General features: G+C 44.4%; 1 long non-coding RNA gene across 1 annotated transcript; it reads right to left on the bottom strand.

The window, feature by feature from the left end:
* Nucleotides 1-5,793: 5,793 nt before the first annotated feature.
* LOC141424599 (uncharacterized) lies at nucleotides 5,794-17,883 on the bottom strand. The gene is made up of 3 exons (XR_012449472.1): nucleotides 17,675-17,883; nucleotides 8,539-8,614; nucleotides 5,794-6,124 (listed from the first exon to the last, which is right to left on the bottom strand). It is a non-coding gene; the product is annotated as an uncharacterized lncRNA (long non-coding RNA).
* Nucleotides 17,884-20,992: the final 3,109 nt, after the last annotated feature.

Genomic DNA, 20,992 nt, shown 5'->3' with positions numbered 1-20,992 from the left:
CTGTTGGATGGAAAATTCTGCATATGTCCATCAGGTTCTTTTGGCCCAATGTGTGGTTCAAATCCAGTATTCCCTTAGTGAAAACATTCTTTTTCTTTTTGTATGATCTGTTCCTTGTTGAAAGTGGGATGCTGAACTCCCTTATGTTACTGTGTTGCAGTCTCTCTCCCATCCCTTCTATTAAAATTTGCTTTCTATATTTAGGTGCTTTAATATACCGTCTTGGTATATTGACCCCTTTATCATTATGTAATTGCCTTTGTCTCTTTTTATAGCTTTTCACTGAAGTCTATTTTACCTAATATTCCTTGATCTATTTTAATTCCCATTTGCCTGGGATATCTTTTTCTTTCTCTTCACTATCAAGCATGTCTATCCTTAAGTTAAAGTGAGTCCCTTGTAGGCAGCATATAGTGGGATCTTGTTTTCTTTATCCACTTAGTCCCTCTGTGTCACTACTGGAAATTCAATCTGTTGCTATTCAAGGTAATTATTGGTAGTTAAAGATTGATTGCTGCAATTTCATGCATTGTTTTCTGGTTGTCTTATAGATCCTTTGCTCCTTTCCTCCTCTCATGATGTCCTTTGGGATTAAATGAGTGGCATGTTTTAAATCCTTTTTTTAAATCTTTTATGTATTTAGTATAAGTTTTTTCTCTGTGGTTGCCATAAGGACTACATAAAATATACTTAATACTCAAGTCAGTGTTCCTCCTCTGGTTCCAACACCACTTTTGTCTACATTAACACAAAACTAGCCACAAGAGACAGATAATAGGAAGAACAGAGAAAATTGTGCATATAGATAAATAGATAGATAGATAGATTTATATAACTGGAGCAACATAGAGAACCAAGCACCCTGAGTTCAAGCTTCTCTATGCTCTCACTCAGTTTCCAATAGTTGCCTCATTTTCTTCATATCTCTCCTGTCTCTTTATTAGTAGACACGTGGACATTTTTATGTTTTCTTGTATCCCAGCCATTGTGTTCACAGGATACTTCCTACACTATGATCTTTAATCTGATTAATAGGCTTAAGACCCATTTTTGCCCTCTTGTCTTGTCCTGATTTTGCCCTATCAATCAAGTCACTATGTACAAAGTAACAAAACTAACATGGGTTTATTCTTCACCAACTCATATATCCTGCTTCCATTGATCTTACTGTTGCTCTTGTACCTTATTTCTTTTAAGGATTACATGAACATTCACATGTGTTAAATTAGAAAAATATGCAACCTTGTAAGAGCTAGCTTACACTTTCTTAAACTACTACCACCTGACAGCCTTGTAAGACAGACAGGGCTTACATGTGAGGTCCAAGGCTGCCTTGCCACACACAGCAGATGTCTTACTGGAATATTCACTCTGTCTCAGGGATATTATCATTTGGGTCATATGTTAAACAAACAAAAGGACATTTTTTAAAATAAACTTAATGCTAAGTTATTTCCTACAGTCAAAAACTCTTAGGTAAATAGGAATTGCTTGTGCAGGTAGTTCCAAGTTGAAGTTATTGCTAGGTCTTCTAAAACAATTTCTAGTTGGTAGTTTCTCTCTTCATAATAGTGAACCTTAAATCACATGACCCTGATTACTACAAGGTGATTGGACAAGGCGTAGAGTTTTGATTCAAGCTTGCTCAAATTCTGTCAAAGAAACTTTGTAATGAAATACAAAGAGATGGAGTCAATTCATTCTGAGAGACCAATCAGCAAGGAGATGTAGACTGAGGTCTGTCATGTGGGGCCAAGGAAGACAAAACTATGCGCATAGAGGATAATAAGAGAAAAGAGATAGAGAGAGGGAAGAAGGAAGGAAGGGAGGGAGGGAGAGAGAGAGAGAGAGATGCCAGAGCATCTTAGCCGAAGTCCCCCATACTTACTATATTTAGGATCCAAGGACTACAATTATTCTAACAATAAGTTAGACACTACTTGCACTTGCGCAAGTCAACTGCTGTACCTTGTAGTCAGGCAGTTGCCCTAGCGAGGAGGCATTGGATGATGCTCTAGACATTTCAACATAAACATCCAGCAGCCTCTCATCTACCTACCTCTCTCAACACCACAGGCTTCTCCCAAGCAGTCAGCTTCAACTAGCTTTTCCTCCTTTTTGTCTTTCTTTCTCATTTACCAGCTGTTTCTTTTTTTTTTTTTTTGGCAGGACTCTTCTTTTTATTTTCTTTTTCCTTTTATTATCCATATGTGCATAAGAGGCTTGGGTCATATCTCCCCCCTGCCCCCACCCCCTCCCTTACCACCCACCCCACCCCCTCCCTCTCCCCCCCACCCCCTCAATACCCAGCAGAAACTATTTTGCCCTTATTTCTAATTTTGTTGAAGAGAGAGTATAAGCAATAATAGGAAGGAACAAGGGTTTTTGCTGGTTGAGATAAGGATAGCTATACAGGGCATTGACTCACATTGATTTCCTGTGTGTGGGTGTTACCTTCTAGGTTAATTCTTTTTGATCTAACCTTTTCTCTAGTTCCTGGTCCCCTTTTCCTATTGGCCTCAGTTGCTTTAAGGTATCTGCTTTAGTTTCTCTGCGTTAAGGGAAACAAATGCTAGCTAGTTTTTTAGGTGTCTTAGCTATCCTCACCCTTCCCTTGTGTGCTCTCGCTTTTATCATGTGCTCAAAGTCCAATCCCCTTGTTGTGTTTGCCCTTGATCTAATGTCCACATATGAGGGAGAACATACAATTTTTGGTCTTTTGGGCCAGGCTAACCTCACTCAGAATGATGTTCTCCAATTCCATCCATTTACCAGCAAATGATAACATTTCGTTCTTCTTCATGGCTGCATAAAATTCCATTGTGTATAGATACCACATTTTCTTAATCCATTCGTCAGTGGTGGGGCATCTTGGCTGTTTCCATAACTTGGCTATTGTGAATAGTGCTGCAATAAACATGGGTGTGCAGGTGCCTCTGGAGTAACCTGTGTCACAGTCTTTTGGGTATATCCCCAAGAGTGGTATTGCTGGATCAAATGGGAGATCAATGTTTAGCTTTTTAAGTAGCCTCCAAATTTTTTTCCAGAGTGGTTGTACTAGTCTACATTCCCACCAACAGTGTAAGAGGGCTCCTTTTTCCCCGCATCCTCGCCAACACCTGTTGTTGGTGGTGTTGCTGATGATGGCTATTCTAACAGGGGTGAGGTGGAATCTTAGTGTACCAGCTGTTTCTGAATGGCCTCTGGAGAAGGTTTCAGGGACACACTACCAATTATCTTCTGAGAAGAAGCCTGAGTCCTCATGGTGAGAATTTTCAAGGCTTAGTGCACTCATGCTTCAGTTATAACTAACAGAAATTACAAGTTCAAAGAAACTTTATACTGAAGAACCATATGGCCCAAGATAATTGTCATCAAATATTCCATTTAATTTGAAACAAATCTAATCTTATATTTGTTTCATAAAATATTCCCCTTCCTTCTGCTGGGAATCAGAGGATGAGTATAGACCCAAGAAATAATCTCAAAGAGTTTATAGTCTAGTAGAAAATTAAATAAGTACACATGTTAGTCAGAATGCTTGGGGTTATACATGACAGAAATCCACCTACACTAGACTGGACAAAGAAGGGAACCCACAGGCTCAAGGAATCCAAGAATGGATTAAAGAATCAGACTGCCAGAATGATCAGGATCCATGGGGAACCAAGACCAGCTGGATTCTCATCTAGGGATCTCCATCTCTCCATGCAACTGAAGTTTAATTATTGGCAATAAAGTAGGAGACTGATGTCCACTCTAGAGAGTTGGGATAAAGATCAAATTTTAAATAGTTCAGGAAAGTGTGGAGAATGGTGCAAGGTAGAAACTCAATAAATTGCTCTGTTACTCTTTGTCCTTGTAGAATTCTGAGGACCAAAATGCAAGAGAGCCCAAGAACATGCGATTTGTTACCTGACGTGCTTTTGGAGGGGTGAAATGGAAAATGCAAGACTGAGGGGAAAGGGGAAAAAGTAAAGGTAAAGAAAATTTCAATTGATTAGGAAGAATGTCCCAGGCATTTTTCAGTTTAACAAAGATACTCTTTCCTCATAAAACCAGAGAGGTATATTCAACCTCTCTCCCTCTCAGGACAAATACAGGGAATTATCTTAAGAAACAGTTGTCAGAAAGGAAACAATATCTCCTGAATTTCCAACAATTGCAGGATATGTAAAAAATTTTAAATGGAATGTCTAGAGCTTGAAAAACAGGAAAGTATTCATAATGCCCATAGATAGGAGGCAGAAATTTTCTGCAGATTCACAAATGACTTTGAAATTACTCAGAGACACTGACAACTCCCTGGAATTAGCATCTAAAATAAGTAAGCATTCTGAAGTCAAGTGACACAGAACTGAAGCTGATTAGTAGATTTATAAAATCCAAAGAGACAAAGAGGATACAAAAGTACACAGATCAAAACTGCCATCACCATCCCTAGCTAAGGAGTCACAAGCATCCTGATGAAGACAGAGCTGAAGGAAACAATCTGAAGTGAAGAAAAAGACTATTTTAATATCAAATGTATTGTGTATAATTTAAACAACAGCTGAAGTGTCTATGAAAAAGAAGGAAATTATAAATTATGTGGCATAAATGAATATACACTCAGAAAGCTACACGAAGAAAAATGTTAAAGTATTAATGATGGTTCATTGCATGGGGCACTAAGCCATCTTGCTTTTACTGGTTTTCTTTTTTTGCAATGAATATGCATTACTATTCATTAAAAAGAATTTTAGGATTTTTTTTAAATGGCTCCTGTCATTGCTCAGAGAGTGCCTGGAAGGTCAGCCTGGAGCTCAGATGGGATGGCACAATGTTGGGGCATGGCTGACACTTTCTGGGCATTCTGGGGCACTGAGCACTTAGCAGAGAGCTTTATATAGAATAATTGCTGTGTGATCTTCATAGCAACCCCAGGGTGCCCCTTATTCTATTCAAGGGTGAAGTGAAACATAGAAAATGAGCGATATGCTCAGTGTCACTCACCCTGATAAAGGCACAGTCGGGAGGTGGACTCCAGTCTGTCTGACTCTGAGCCCACCCTCTAAATCTTCAGGGGAGCAGCTCCATACGTCCAAGCCCATCCATTCAAATAGGCCCACTAAAACTGTCACGAAAATTACTCCCTCAGTTCTCAGACAGTTCTTGAGCTAGGTGCAGAAACCAAGTGTCAAAGAACTCAGGTAGCTAGACCACTGTCACAGAGCAGATAAAGCAGAGCACAAAGACACTATGGTCACACCCCTCATCACCAGGAGGGCTGGAAACCTAATTTAGTTCTTACCATCTCCAGCCAAAGGTTTTTCCAGGAAAGTCAATAGCACATTCAACATCTGTTCATGAAGCATCACCCAGATGCTAAACACCAGGGAACTAAAGACAGAGACAATGGTAGTGATGTCAGGGAATGCAGTTCTGCTGGGCTATGCATGCTTACCATCATAAGGGAATATGACAGTGGAGAATGACTATAGGGTTTGTCTTTTTTTAATTTTTATTTTATTCACATGTGCATACAATGTTTGGGTCATTTCTCCCCCCTTCTCCCTGCCCCCTCCCTTTCTCCCCATCTTCTTCCCTCTCCCCCCACCCCCTTGCTACCCAGCAGAAACTATTTTGCCCTTATCTCTAATTTTGTTGAAGAGAGAGTATAAGCAATAGTAGGAAGGACCAAGGGTTTTTGCTAGTTGAGATAACTATAGGATTTGAAAGTCTTTCATGGAAGACCCAGGAGGATACGCAAGGGTTTGGCAATGAGAAAAGAAGTCTGTAAAGAACAAGCAAATGAAAATCTATTTGCCTATTGAACCAATGCATCAAGTCTGTGACCAGAGCACAGGCAAAAGACTCAGTTTCACATGGAGTCCAGGGGTACATCCTGCCTTGTTTTACCTTCTGTCCTCTCCGGCAACTGGTTAGCATCTGTTTGAATTTCTCACCTCAGTAAGTGTGACATGGTCTCCGTGTCATGTATAATACTAAGCAGTGGCACAGGCATGAGAACCAAGGTTCCTCCTGGATCCAGACGCTTGGTCCTTGACACACATCCTAGAAGGACCTACTGGGGGTGTCACTCCGTGGCATTAGTTCAGCATTATTGACAGCCCATGGTGACCTGATACAGATGGACAGAGAGGAATGAGGGACAGTGAGAATGTAAAGTGAGTCCTTGACTTCCATCATCAGTAACAGGGTTTTATCTCCACTTTCATTTAACTTCTTTTCAAAAGTCAGGGAGTGGTCTTGACGATTAGACTCACTGAATGTTATAACTGGAATTCACCTTTGAGCTTGCTGCCTCCTATTCTGAACACAAAGGAAACCCAAAGCATAACAGAGTCAAACACATTGAGAGGCCATGCAGCCCCTCAATGCCCCTTCTGTTTATGCTAAGTAGACATTGGTTGGGGATTACTCCCAGGCACAGAATCAGAAATGGTCAGAAGGGGAGCCAGGCTCTACCAGAAGCTTGGGAATGTCTCGGAGGGTCACAGAGACCACCAAGCACCCTTCTGCTCTTCTGCCCTCCTCTCTCGTCTCCTCTCATGATTGATCCCTCTGCCCTATACATAGATATCTCCAGTGGATTTTCCTGGCCACTAGAGTAAATCCAAGTAAGGAAATGCAAATGTCTGTCTTGAAAGGATAGGGTAGAATGGACAGTCTGCAAGGCCATAAGGGACCCTGCCAACCAGAAGGCAGGGCTCTGGGGCTCTTGTTCCAGCATTGTGGTTTGCTCTGTAGAGCTGAACCATGGGAGTGTCCATTTCTTTCTCTGTAAATGGGGGCAATATTTGTCTTATACACCTAAGAGAATAGCCTGTTAAAGTAAAAGGCAATCTGACATTCGATAAACCCATAAGGAAGACTTTATTCAAGATTCCAGCAATAGGGTTGACACAGGGGAGACAATGAGCTCAGCTTCAAACACAACAAGGTCAAGGGGAATTAATGGCCGTGAGGGAGGGTGAGAAGAATCAGTGCCTGGGAAATCACTAGAACAAGCACCAAAGGTCAGGGCCTCTTGTTAAATAAACCCAACGGGATCCACGTTAAAGGCAGAACAAGGACTCCAACATTAAAGGTGGGAGCCAAAGAACTTGACCAGGTATCAAAGGTAGAGAGATGCTTGCTAAGACTTCACTGAACAGGTCACAGATAGGACAGAGGCTACGCTCAAGGCAGGTCAGAAAGCAGGCTGAGAGGAGCGTGACTAAAGTTGGGCTGAGAAGAGTGTCAAGCCCCAAGAATCAAACAAAACACTCTAAAGCGTATGTTAGAAAACTGTGGAAGCCATCTATCTCCTGTAATCATTTGCTATGAGGATTACTGATGGTTTGTGTTTAATAGCTGGCAAAAATTACAGTTTACGTTTCAAGTCCAATCAATCCGAACATACAATCTTTAGGCCCTGAGAAGCAGAGGGTTCCACAGACAATAATGCTATGAACATCTGGTTAATCGATTTTACCCGTGGTCACAGCTAACTGCCAAGTAGTCAGTACACCAGCAGGGGCTGGTCTTATCCAGGCATCTGAGCGATGGCCTGGCCAGTTGCCTGTGGAACTCTTGGATGGTTCCCACGTCCCAGTCAAGTAAGAGGCTCAGACTTCCACCCACGGAGGGCTGAGCCAACCAATCCTGTGCCTCCATCCTGAGGGAGATCAAAAGTAAAAATAGAACTTTCTCACTGTACATCAAGGGTTCCTGATCACTTTAAAGACTGCTGTTTAAAGACTGCTAGGCTGGCTCTGCAATGCTACATTTCCATGTGGTTATCCAACAGGAAGCTTGGGTGTGTTCCCAGAAATGCAGCATCTGATGAACTTACAAGATACAGAACTCAGGACCAGAGGCACCCGTTCAATCTCAGTAAGGGCAGGCTTTGGCCAGGGGTAGGAACTAAGTACGCCCAAGGGTCCTCAATTCAATGCAAGATGACACAGAACCTGAGGACATGAGGCAACTGAGTCCTTTTCACCTGGTACTGGGTGGGAGGGGGGGTCAAGATATGCCCAATATACCAAGTGCAAACTTCCCTTGATGGCTTCTAGCTTCCGATTTCTCAAATGTTATAAAAACATGAACTGGTACAGACAGAGCTGTCTGCTGCTAAATTATCAAGTAATTCAAAATCATTGCAGACTTTGGATGTGCTAACACCCTTCACAGACCACCCTTACAAAAATAGGAGGGGTCTTCTGAATGAAGCCTCCCATGATTCTTCAAATTCAACACATACTTGCTCCCAACTCAAGCCTCCAACATTCTGTAAGTCATCTTATGAGCACTTTTTATTGGTTTCATCTGCTGACTATTTTCTGTGTTGGTCTCACCCATCCTACTCCATCACTTTCCTTTGAGAACCCATTGTGGGTCAATCATGGCATAGGTTCAACTGACTGTGGATGCTGCCCCACCATCTTCAATTATTTTCCCAGGAAGTCAGTCCCCATGGGCTATAACTAGCATCAGAAAAAAAAACTGACTCTTACATCCATAGGAATAGTAGCAAAGCCAGTTTCTTACCTTGGTTTTTATCCCTGGTGCCAGAGGAGGTGGTTCTAATCCTATCAATTTGTCTGCTTCTGCCAGAGGTTCTCACCTACATTCAAACAAAATAAGAAGCCAAATCCTCTTACCAAAAGCAAATGGAACCTGGAAATGCCCTAATTTGAGTCCTAATCTTTCTGAGAAGAGAGAATATAAACAGATATTGAGGAGAAACCCAGCTTCTTCCCCCTTGTCATATGTGCTCCCTGCATGACAAGAGGGGCTGCTCTCTGCAAAGGGAGGGGACGTGGTGTCAGCCAGTCACTCCAATATGCCAGATTCTTTGGAGACCTCTGTTTCTGCACAGATCCAGATGCAGGCTGTGGGGATGTTTCTCGTTCTTAGGGACAAAGCCTCCACAGCACTTGATGCTCAGCCCAACTTACTGCCATGAGGACAAAGGGCTGGGGGGACATCCTGGACCATATCATGGCTGGGAATGCCCACTAGGAAATGGCTTTTTCCTTCTGAGTATGAAACAGCTAAAAGAGAAAAAGTGATCCTCCCTTAATGGGCATCAATGAAATACTATACACAGGCCACTGAAGGACACCTGCTCAGTGCTGAATTTAGTGGTGAGGCCAGCAGCCATTCATCTAATGGAATCACAGTAGCCTGGAGGGTAAAGACCTGGACAAAGGAGGATATGCTTTTGGAGTACTTAGATTTGATTCCATTAACCCGCTGAGCCTAATAAAGGGAAACTCTCTTCAAAGAGGCGACACGAATATTTATATGAAGGGGGAAATGCATCCCTCAGGAACCAGACAGAAAACACGTGTAAAAATGTGATAAGGGGACATAAAAATTGCTGCCCTGCACTCTGCTAGTTTCCATGACTTTAGTACAATAGACACAAGAATAAATCCCCAGATCTGAGGGCATTTTCCCCATGCCCCCACTCACAGGGTGCTTGTGTCCCCTAAGTTCTCAGTAGCTGTGTTGGGGGTTGGGGGGGCAGGAACCAGAGAGTCAAGTTCACCTCTAGACTGTGGACACCATCAGGCTGCCCTTCTCTTGAGATGGCCTGGCTCCAGTGGTTTCCCCAAGGCAAAATGCCCGGGAGTTGATGACCCTGAGGCCAGCAATGAAGTGGCACAGGAAGGGGTGCCCAGTGTGGAGTGAGAGCACGCTGGGAGAGCAGAACCTGGGGCCACTACAGGGCAGAGCCAGTATGGAGAGTGTGGCACAGGCCAGAAAAGCAGGGCTACTGTCCCTGCTGGGGTGGGATTTGGTTATGGTGGGATCTTTCCAGAAGGCTTTCTCTATTCCCCACCTCACCCTCAGATCTACCTCTTCTGATCTTAAAGACACCAGAATCCTGCAGGGCCCCACACAAGGGAGGACACTTCTTCTCCACACTGAGCAGGCATAGGGTGACCCCACAGCCAACCCAGACTCCTAAAGACCCAAGTCCTCTCATGTAGGCTAAGAGGATAACATTGGTACAACTGCAACTTCTGTCACCTAAGTCCAATGACTAACACTGGGGATGATTTTTCACCCATTCTCCCTGCCTCCCAGGAACATTTGACAATGGGGTTATCACAAGTGGGGTCAGAAGCCAAGGATACAACTAAACATCCTAATTCATGGGACAGCTCCCACCACAAAGAACACCCACCCCAAATGTCTCCAGTGCTGAGGTTGAGAGGGTCTAAGACAACTTGTCCCTGCAAGTTTAAATGGAAAATGGTGCTACACTTGCCCATGAATGGCTTATTCTGGAAGCCTCCACCTTCAAGAATTCTTAGAAACCCAGACCTAGTCCTTACTACTCAGGAGACTGAGGCAGGAAGCATCACCTGAGCTCAATACCCACCTATGAAGCATAGAAAAACCATCTCAGAAAAAAGAAAGGAAAGAATTCCAGATCTATGTTAAGCTGTGCAAATACCCCAATTCACAATTGCACCAGGAACGAAGTAACCTGAAGTTCAGACAGCTGCCTCATCTTACCCACCAGTCTGTTTCCGTGGAAATTTCCTATGTAGAGGGAAGATACCCTGAAGAAAACCAATTTAGGACAGATGAATTGCTCCCTTCCCCTTGCAATGAAACGAGAAAGCTACCACTTGACTAAACAGGGGTCATTACCCTTTGAAAGATGTCTTCCCTTTTGTCTGATTCAAACTAGCCATTTTTCATGTAAAATACAAGCTAACTGGGAAATTACATTTCTACTCTTTTATAATACAGACTAGAGAGATGAAGAAAAATCTGCCATAAACAATAGAAAAAGCCATTATTCAGATGAAGAGCAGCCAGCCTGCAGGAGGCCAGTTTGCTTGAGATACAAACTCTAAAAGCTACCTGTGGCTCCAGAGCCAAAATTCTCAGTCTTTGCTGTACAGGAGAATCACCTAGGACTCATAAAAACCTCCCAGTGCTCTGGTCACACCCCATATGGGCACCTCTAAGATAGTGCGTGGTCCCCAAGAACTGCATCAGAGTCCCCTGGAAAACTGGTCAAAATTGGCCGGTGGCCCCACCCAAACAGTGTCCAAACTGTAGTGGGGATGGAACCTACCAGTTTGTATTTCTCTAAGCTCCCTCCTGCCGCTGAGAACTATACTTGAGTTTCATTGCTGTCAGGCAGGAACCAGGCCTCCCCCAGCATGCAGGGCATCCAATGTGGAGAACCGTGGTTCTGCAGAGGGAGAAGTAAATGAGGTGTGGTCCTAAGCCTCTCTGTTTTATATGTAATCAATACAATCCTAAAAATGAGATTCTTTAACAAATTGCATATGAAAAGGAAAAAATGGTAATTGTCGAATAGAAAATCCTGGGAGATCCCACAGCCACCTAGTATCAAGGCTGACATCAGCAGTAACCAATCATTGTCTGATTGTGTGTTCCCTTGTATGACATGAAAAAGGGCACAGGGTCTCTGCAGTATTCTTCTTCCAAATCTCCATCTCCAGTCTAATAATGAGAAGAAATCAGGGAAACTCAAAACGAGACATTCTACAACATGACTGCTCATATACTTCAAGTATTAAGGTCACAAATGACAAGGGAAGACAAAGGAGTGCCAAAGATTGGAGGAGACCAGGGGCCTGGGGGACTATTTGCCATGGGATCCTGGATTTAATCCTGGAATCAAAAAAGAGCATCATTAGAAAATCTAGAGGCAGCCAAATTAGTTGACTGCTTCATCAGTAGCATTGTGTCAATGCTAGTTTCATACTTTTGATAAATACACCATGATTACCCAAGATGTACACACTAGTAGAAACCAGGCATACAGGAAGTCTACTGTCTTCACAACTGGTCTGTAAATAACATTTATAATCATTTTTAAATAGAAAAGATAAAATATAAGAATCTTGACACTAAGATTTTTCTAAACTCATTCCATAATTTGGAAGTAATAAAGAAGTCAGATATTTACAGAAACCTTATCCATCTCAGGAATGTCTCATTGGTTTACGGGCTATGAGAAAAGTAGTATCAGATACAAGTAAGGATGAGGAGGATTGAAAGCAGTATGAGCAAATGCTTTAATTTCAGTAGCAAGGTGCTTGTTTATTAAGAACAATGATGACAGATATATGGCTATGAATATATTGAGAAGTTATAAAATGGCACAATTTGTGAAGCAGATATAATGCAAAGAATTATGGACTCCTTGCTGGGTGCCAGTGGCTCATGTCTACAAGCCTAGCTACTTAGGAGGCTGAGATTAGGAAAATCAGTTTGAGTCCAGCTCAGGCAAAAAATTAATGAGACCCCCATCTCAACCAATAGTTGGGAGAGTGGTGAGCAACTGTCAGACAAGCTATGTAGGAAGCTCACATTGGGAGGATCATAGTTTCAGGCCAGCCTGGGGGGAAAAAATTTGGGTGACTATCTTAATGGGGAAAGGCTGGGTGTGGTGGTATACACCTGTCATTCTGGCTATGTAGGAAGTATAAATAGGAGGCTCTCAGTCCAGGCCAGCCTGGGCAAAAAGCAAGACCCTATATCCAAAATAACCAGAGTAGAAAAGGGCTGGAAGCATGGTTCAAGTGGTAGAGCACCTGCCTAGCAGGCATGAAGCCCTGAGTTCAAGTCCCAGTACCACCAAAAACAAAGAAAAGAATTATGCATTCCTGAATAGATGCACATGGCAATCCTCCATTTCCCCAACCTCATAATTTGGGACTGAGACAAAATACCCTCAAAATCCTTGTTCAACTCTCATGTTCAACAATTCATGTTTATTCTGAAGTTTTTTAATAATTGGCTCCTTTTTTTTAGAACAAGTTATACTTGTCATAAACACACAGAAATTTTAAGATATATTAGTATTAATATTTAAATATTACTAATGATTTAAGGTTCTGCTTTAGACTTTCACATTATTTTAACAAATTTTGCAACAAGTTCCATGTATTGGTCTCTATTTTATAAATCAGAAAAAATTGAAACAAACATACAAACACATCAGTATTCAAAATACACAGAAAAGAAATCACATGAGAAGGCCACAGATGATCTGGAGTGTTAATGAAGCTCTCTGAATGATATCTCAAATTGATAAAATGTGTAAATATGATGCCTGAAGCCTAAACAAGAAACCAAGAGAAATCTGTTATCTGTTTTCTACAACACAGAACTGGTTGTCTCTTCCCTTGAAGTCTCAAATTATGATGCTTCAAATGCATTCAACCAACACGTTTGCCAGGCTGTGCATGTGACTGAGTTAAAACACACTACATTTTGAATACTGTCTCAGGTATTAAATAAAAACTACCTGGAGTCTTCCATGTCAGCCATGATAGAGCAACTAGTGTCAGATTTAGTTTCTCACCATAAACAGGTACTATGGACTGAATGTTTGAACCCACCTCTAAGTTCCTATGTTGAAGCCCTAAAGTTCAATGTGATAATATTTGGAGTTGGGAATCTTTGGAAGGTACTTGGGTTGAGATGAAGTCATGAGGGTGGTACCCTACAGTGGGATTAGTGCCCTTATAAGAATAATCATCAGACAGCTTCCTCGCCCACTCACCAAAACAGGTCACATGAGCAATATGGCGCCCACCTACAAGCCAGAAGAACAAGCTGCAGAATGAACTCTACCTTCCTGGCACTTTGATCTTAGACTTCCCAGTTTCCAAAGTTGGAAGTCATAAGTTTCTGTTGCTTAAGCCATGTAGTCTACACTTTGTTAAGGGAGTATGGGCAGACTAAAACAACAGCTGTATATGAAATGAAACTAAATGCACATGACAACTGTCTTGAGGCACTGGGCCACAGTGCAGAAGAGTAACTCCTGAGAGAAGGAACACCCACCAGGTAGGCTGGACATTGGCTGGGAGCAATTTCCAGAGCCCAGTGTGAGAGTTAAAGAGGTGAGGAGTTGGGAACTGACAAGGTACTGAAATTTGTGAGGGAATGTGCAGGCTTGTGTCTCCTGCCAGAGCCAAAAGGAGGAGACACGAGAGCTTTAATCACCTTGCCCTGATGGGGGGAGTGAGGGAAGGAGGGGTAAGGTTCAGAAGCTATCAGAAGTCAGATACCAGAGTGTTTTTGGGTTTTAGCGGCACTGGGGTTTGAACTCAGGACCTCGCACTTGCTTGGCAGGTGCTATACCTCTTGAGCCAATCCACCAGCGCTAGAAGTCAGATATCAAAGAATGGAGACAGACTCACCATTTGAATTGCACATAAGTGTCTTTTGGTCAGCTTTAACTGAGGACCAAACAGGATCAGAGAAAGAACGTAACTCGAGCTTAGCCAAGTTGTGGCCCCCTGAACTGAAATCAATTACTGGAGGACAGAAAAAATAGAATGAGGGGAACTGTTCTTCTGCCTAGCTCTTGAAACACACAGCATTTCCTCCAGTCTGCAATAAACATGACACGTGCCCTGCCCACAAAGCCAGCTTTGACATCTCTCTTCTCGAATCTTTATAAGAACACCGTCCTCAGCAGGTGATGTTTATGAGAACTGCTGGAAAGAGACACGGTTGGAATATCGAAAAGGGTGCGCGTCCATTCCTCGAGTTTTTCCAATCTTATCCCTGGACTAAGCCGGCATATAGGGGTTGGCACCCTGGCTGGTTTGGACTAAAGATGGCCACCTATTCTTCACTGATTCTCCCTTCAAGAGGTGGACTCACTTTCCCATTCCCTGGATGCTGGGGTAGCCTGTGATCTGTTTTGACCAACAGAATGACGTGGAAGTGATGTATAATTCTGAGGCTGGGCCTTAAGATATATATCTCCACTGTCCATTCACTCTTGGCAGGGTTCCCTGGAAGCCCAGCTGCTGTGTTATTAGAATGCAGGCAGTTTACATCCCTGACACCACACCCCCAAGTCATTTGAGGGATCAGGTTGAATGCCTTGGACCTAGCAGAGCCCACAGGTGACCCTAGTCCCAGTGGACCTGACAGAGCCCAATCAATCCACAGAGTTTTGAAAGATAGTACATTGGGGTGGTTGTGTTGAGTCACTAAATTTGAGGGGTCTCAACACAACCCTAGATAGCCAAGTACCCTCTCCTGCTCTCCACCCTGGAGTGGGATCATCTGCTTGCCTTGAGGAACACTGTAAAAAGCTGGCTTTTTACGCAAAGGTCATGACTGTCTCCACTGTGGCCACTTCCAGTACCAGAGTTTGCTCTCTATGCTTTGTGAGGCTCCTTAGCAGAAATTCTTCTCAGGGTTTGGTCATAGAAAAGACTGGGTGTCTCCCAGACTCATGTGCATCATACAGCCACTAGTATGAACTCTGCAGCACTAGGGCTTGAACTCAGGGCCTCACGCTTGCTAGGCAGGTGCTCTCCCACTTGAGCCACTCTGCCAGCCCAACAGGTGTGAATTCTGTAACTAGTCCTGTTTCCTCCTACCTTGGGAGCTGGAAACTGGGCATAACTCCATAGACCTCTCACTTCTCAGTGAACTAACTGCTGAGCCTCACTTTCTTCCTACTTAAGACTGTTTTTCTCATCTCCCTCCACTATCTGTTCCAGCATCTTACATTACAAGGCATTTTTGGAAGTTACATCAAATTTTTTATGGACAGAAGCAAGACAAAATAAAATGTGGAGAAAGCATCACAATGCAAACCGCTAAATTTTCCATTCTACTGTTTTCTGTCAATGTCATAAAGTAAGACTAAAACAAAAATATGAATTATGTCTTATCCACAATGAGGGGAAGAAAAAGAATTCCATGATCCTCTTGGTGAACCTGCTGCCCTGGTGATCTTTCTCAAACTCTGGTCTAACTGTGTTACTTCACAGCTTAAAAACCTACCATGCATCAGGAATGTTTTGGGCAGAAAAAATCCCAAAGTTGCTCACATCCTCATCCCCTAAACCTACAAAGATTCTGTGTTGCATGACAAAGGGGAATTAAGGTTGCAGACAGAGTGAATGTTCCTAACCAATGGATCATAAAATAGGGAATTTATCCTGGATTACTTGGTGGGCATGATGGAATCTCAAGAGTCCTGAAAAGTGGAAGAGAGAGCCAGAGACATGCAGCATGACAAGGACCCAGTGGCTCTGCTGGAGGGTGAAGAATGGCCATTAGCGAAGGCATGCAGCAGCCTCCGAAGCTGGAAAGGGCAAGAAAACAATTCCACTATGGAGTCCACAGAAGGAACACTGCCCTGCAGGCACCTCACATTCAGTCCCATGAAACACATTCCAGACTTCAGACATTCTGAGCTGTAAGCTCATAAAAATGTGTCACTAAGCCACTAAGTGGTGGGACTCTGCCACAGCAATGATAGAAAACTAACATATAGGCTAATAAACATCACATAGGAATGCAGGACCTGTATCACCTGGCCTAACCTTGTCGTCTCATCTCTAGCCAGTCCTCCATCTCTGACCCATCCCCCCATTTCTCTTCTTCCTATTCTGGTTCAATGCCTATTGCACCACTTGGCCTGTCTACTCTGTCCTTCCTCCACTCCTCTCCAATGTGGGCATTGGTGATCTCCTACCCACCCATCAAGCCCCAGCTCAATGGTCTCCTCTACCCTGGAGGCCTCCCTGATTTCATTCCTATCCTTCCCACTGTTCCAGGCTAAGAGTACTCACATGTTACATTTTTCCAACAGCATTATGGGCTGTTTTCTACAACCCTCCCTGGAACTAACACTATAAAGTCAAATTCAGTGTCATGGTCATCATCAATTCCCCAGTGCCTGGCTCTTTGATATCTTATAAATGCTGTCCTAACAGAGCACAGTGGCACAAAACCAAAACCTGAACACAATCACATTACCCATGCTGGCAGACTTCCCACCATCTGTAAATATCATGTGTCAACAAATTGGAGGTGGCATGGGGTCAAGAGGCTAGCTCTGCCTCCAAGTTGCCTGGATGCCTTCCCAGTTCTACTCCTATCAGCTGTGTGCCCATAGGCAAATTCTGGATGTCTCTGTGCCTCTGTTTGTGATTTACAATACTGAGCTCCCAGGATAAAATGCAAGGATTGAGTGCTCAATAAATACTATATATTATTATTTGCTACCTGTTAAAAGAGGCCCCCATTTTTTACCAAAGCCCAAAACTGACATCAGTTTCAGCTTTTACCAATGGAAGGAAATGTTCTCATGGCCCTGGAGGCCTGCCCTACTGCTTACAGAAGTACCTCCACCCTTTTTAGTCTCTCTTCTTCCATCACGCCCTCCAGTCTTGCACATGCCTGTCTCTGGATGCAATTTGTTTATGTGTGGAGATTCCTGGAATGCAATATCCAGGGAGCCAGGGAGCAGTCAGTGCATTGATCTTGAATTTGAGAAGCTTGAAGGGCAAGCGGGGGCCAACGCTATGTTTACAGGCAGGCCACTGAGGGGATGAGCTAAAATCCAGGTTTTGAGCCCTGGATTCTGTGGGGTGGGAGTCAGAGATCTGCACTTCCGAGCTCTTCCATGAGATTCTGAGGCTCCATCCCCAGAGCACAAGGGGAGACACACTGGCTCTGTCCCTCTCATGGCTTCATGGCTCTGAACTCTCGTGAGTTCTACCTAGAACTCATCCAGGAAGCCAATCCATCGAGGGATTCCTGAGTCCACCTAGAGCCTCCCAAGGACAGCCACTGAATTGCCAGCCCTCCTCCACATCCCCTCCTGCAGCAGCAGCCACACTTGGCCTTCAGGACTTACCCCTCCAACAGGGGACACTAGGGAAGGGTAGGGTTGTGAGTCATGGTTCCATTTTGCCTAGCCACCTGGCGTGGCTCCATCTTGAAGAGGCTTCTGGCAGAGGCCACCCCTTCACTCCTGCCTCCAGTTCAGCAGAGCAGCTCCTGAAGGCTTCACCCTCCAGCTTTCCTTCCCTCTGTGAGCTGACCCCCACATTCCAGGTGCGTTAGCTGATGTCACCTCTGTTGCTTGCAAACGAACAACTAAGCTGACCTGGCATGACTCAGTTTCTGTGGCCTGGCCCCAGCCGAGCCACACAGGCAGGACGCCTCCCACATAGGAATGAATATCACACACCCAAAAAGCTATGTTGTGTTTTAGGTTTCTACAATAACAGCTATCAATATTCAAGCTGCTTTCAGATGACTTCACACAAAAGAGCAGCCCTCGAGGCAGTGACCTGCCTCTTGTGCACAACATTTGAAGAGGATGAAAAGCACCCAGAATACCAGAGTGACAACAAGCGGCAACACGGGGAGTGTGGGGAGAACAGAAGGCAGGAAGCAGCCTCTGTGCCACTGTGGATGAGCTTTTTCTGGGGCTGCACACATCCTAGAGACCAGGGAGACTCTCCAGCTGGGTTTAGATTTCATGTGGAGCAGTTGGACACAAGATGGAGGGGATGCCTAGGATGTACACCCCAAAAGAGCTGTCCCTGCTCTTTTGTGGGCACTGGGGTGGGCTTCAACAACCTGGGGGTGGGGAGAGGAAGAAGGATAGAAGAGAATGACGCCCCCCACCTCAAAGCCTCCTACAGAAACTCAGCCAGTGTGATGGAGCAGACAGTGGCCTTTCTTGGAGCAAGGGAGGGGAACAGTGACTCAGTCCACAGCACCTCCTTCCTGAGCTCCACTGCCTGTCAGACACTTTCCTGGGACCTGGGAATACAAGTGTGAAGGAAATGTATCCCACCTGCCAGCTCACACCCACTAGTGTGGCTACAATGGAAAAAAAAAACAGAAGGAACGTACAAGTGTTTGGAGAGCTTGGGGTCTTCCAACAGTGCTGGTAAGAATGGAGAATGTTGCAGCTGTTGGAAAAGCAGCATAAAGTCTGTAAACCCCACAGAATTGAAAAGCAGCATGACTCACAATAGCCAGAAGATAGAAACTACCAGATCCTTGTCTACAAGAGCCTGAAAAAATGTGCTTTACCCCCACCATGGGTATTATCCAGCCATAAACAAAGGATGAAGGACTGGTACATACTGCAACATAGATGACCTTGATAGTGTGCCAAGTGTAAGAAGCCAGACACAAAGAGCTATGTATCGTATGATTCCATTTATATAGGATTGCCAGAAAAAAATCCATTAAAAACAAGAAGTAGATTAGTGGTTGTCTGGGGCTGCAGAGAAGGAGCTAGGGAATGCTAACGGGATGAAGCCAGTGTTCTACAATGAGACAGATGTGGTGGTTGTGCAACACCATCAAGGTTTAAATGCTACAGAATTGTTAAAGTGGTAAAGATTAGGTTAATGTACTTTACCACAATTTTTTTAAAAAAACAATCCAACCAGCCAGAGCTTAGAGTTTAAAGGAAGAAACAAAAAAGAAGCTTAATGGTGGGGAAGACCGGACACCATGGGCCATGAAAAGGGGCCCAGAACTTGGATGTGGTAAGGATGTCAACAAGGAAGATGTCTGGAAGTGGCAGCATCTCAGCTGGAAAGGAAATGGTGGAGTTGGCTGGGCCCAAACATAGGGACTCAGGAGGAGGTTGAAGAAGGCTGTGGCGGGGAGGTTGGGGAGACCCAACAGATGCAGAGGCCTGGAACCTGTGAGCTGCAACATGCACATCTCCCAAGTTGATTAGGAGGTGCAAAGTGTGAGGCATCAAGGAGCGAGGGAGCTCTGGGCACCCCTTCTCACTACATAGGAGGTCTACTCATTCCCACTGTCCGAGCAGACCTTGGAGCAGAGGAGACCAAAGTATCTCCAGCCATGACCTTGGGAAAAACCTCCCGGGAGGACTGTGGAAGGCAGGAGAAGTGCCAATCTTCCCAGCATCTCTATGGCTCCCAGGGACCCTTTTTTCAGGGGACAGAGCAAAAACAGGAGGCAGGGAGCCCTCTAAAGAAACAAATGATACTGGGACCCAAACTCTGATGGGTCCCAGTCTGGCTGACGTTCACGCCAGACACTGAGCCCATTCTGTAGATGGGGACACTGAGGTTCATGTTTTTAAATGCTTTCTCAGTAGTGGAGCAGGGACTAAATCCCAGATAGCCTGAGCCTGGTTTCCTGCGCCAATGTACTGGGCCAACTGGGAGAATGAGTGCAAGAGGGAACAGCGGCATAGACCCTTCCCTTTGGCTCTACCCTCCAGAAGGCAGTCCTGACCCCTAACAGCCCTTGAATCTCAAGTGCCCAATAATGCTTTGCCTTCTCCTCCTCCACCTCCACTGCTCTGGCTCCCTCTCCCAGACAACTTTCACCTGCCATTTAGAGCTCAACCCTGGGCCTGTCGCTTGCCCTTAGGGACACCCCTTCTCTGCCAGTCCCAGCCCCTGAACCAGTTGGCGGGTGACTTCCTCAAGGTGGTACACATACCCATTAGGACTCCAGAGAGCCCAAATCAAGACACCTTTCTCAAAGACTGGGAGGTAATTTCACAGGGTCTCCTGGGCTTCTTGCTGCCCTGGCCACCATCCAGCTGATCAAACAGAATTACCAGCTTTGGAAGCAGCCCTCGGGAGCTCTGAAACAGGACAAGGTAAGCAGTGCTCCCAGGCACTCGGGGCCAGTGGTCTCAAAGTGTCCATAGGGCTTTCTAAGGTCACAGGCCTCAACTTCAGAATTATTCCTGTGTTTCCTCACAAAGAGATGTTCTCTGTAAAGGGCAGAAAAATCATCTTTATTAAAGATGAAGTTGTTATGAATCTGTAAAGTCTTGAACTGTGTTAAAATAATGAAACAGCAATAAGGCTGTCATTTATTAGGGGAAGAAATGAAAGATAAGATGCTTTATCTAAGATTGCAGAACACAAGTGAGAAATGCATCCTGAATATTAGGTACCTTGTAGCTCATGCTCAAGCCAGGGGCTCAAGCTACCCTTCTCACTGCTCCTGTAACAAAGCAAGTTTCTGTGCCCTGTGCACTGTCCCCTCCTGCTAATTCTCCATGTTCCACCCATCCCCACATCCACATCCAGCCAGGAAAATTCTCAACTATGGAGGCCCAGTCAAACAGCCTTCCTCTGGGAAGCCTGCCTTGGCTCTCTCTGACTGAACTGTTGACTCCCTCAGGACCACGAACGGGCCCTGTTGCAGTGTATAC

The sequence above is a fragment of the Castor canadensis genome, chromosome 7, assembly GCF_047511655.1.
Source record: "Castor canadensis chromosome 7, mCasCan1.hap1v2, whole genome shotgun sequence".
Taxonomy (NCBI): Eukaryota; Metazoa; Chordata; class Mammalia; order Rodentia; family Castoridae; genus Castor; species Castor canadensis.
This window is presented reverse-complemented; position numbering and strand designations above follow the sequence as displayed.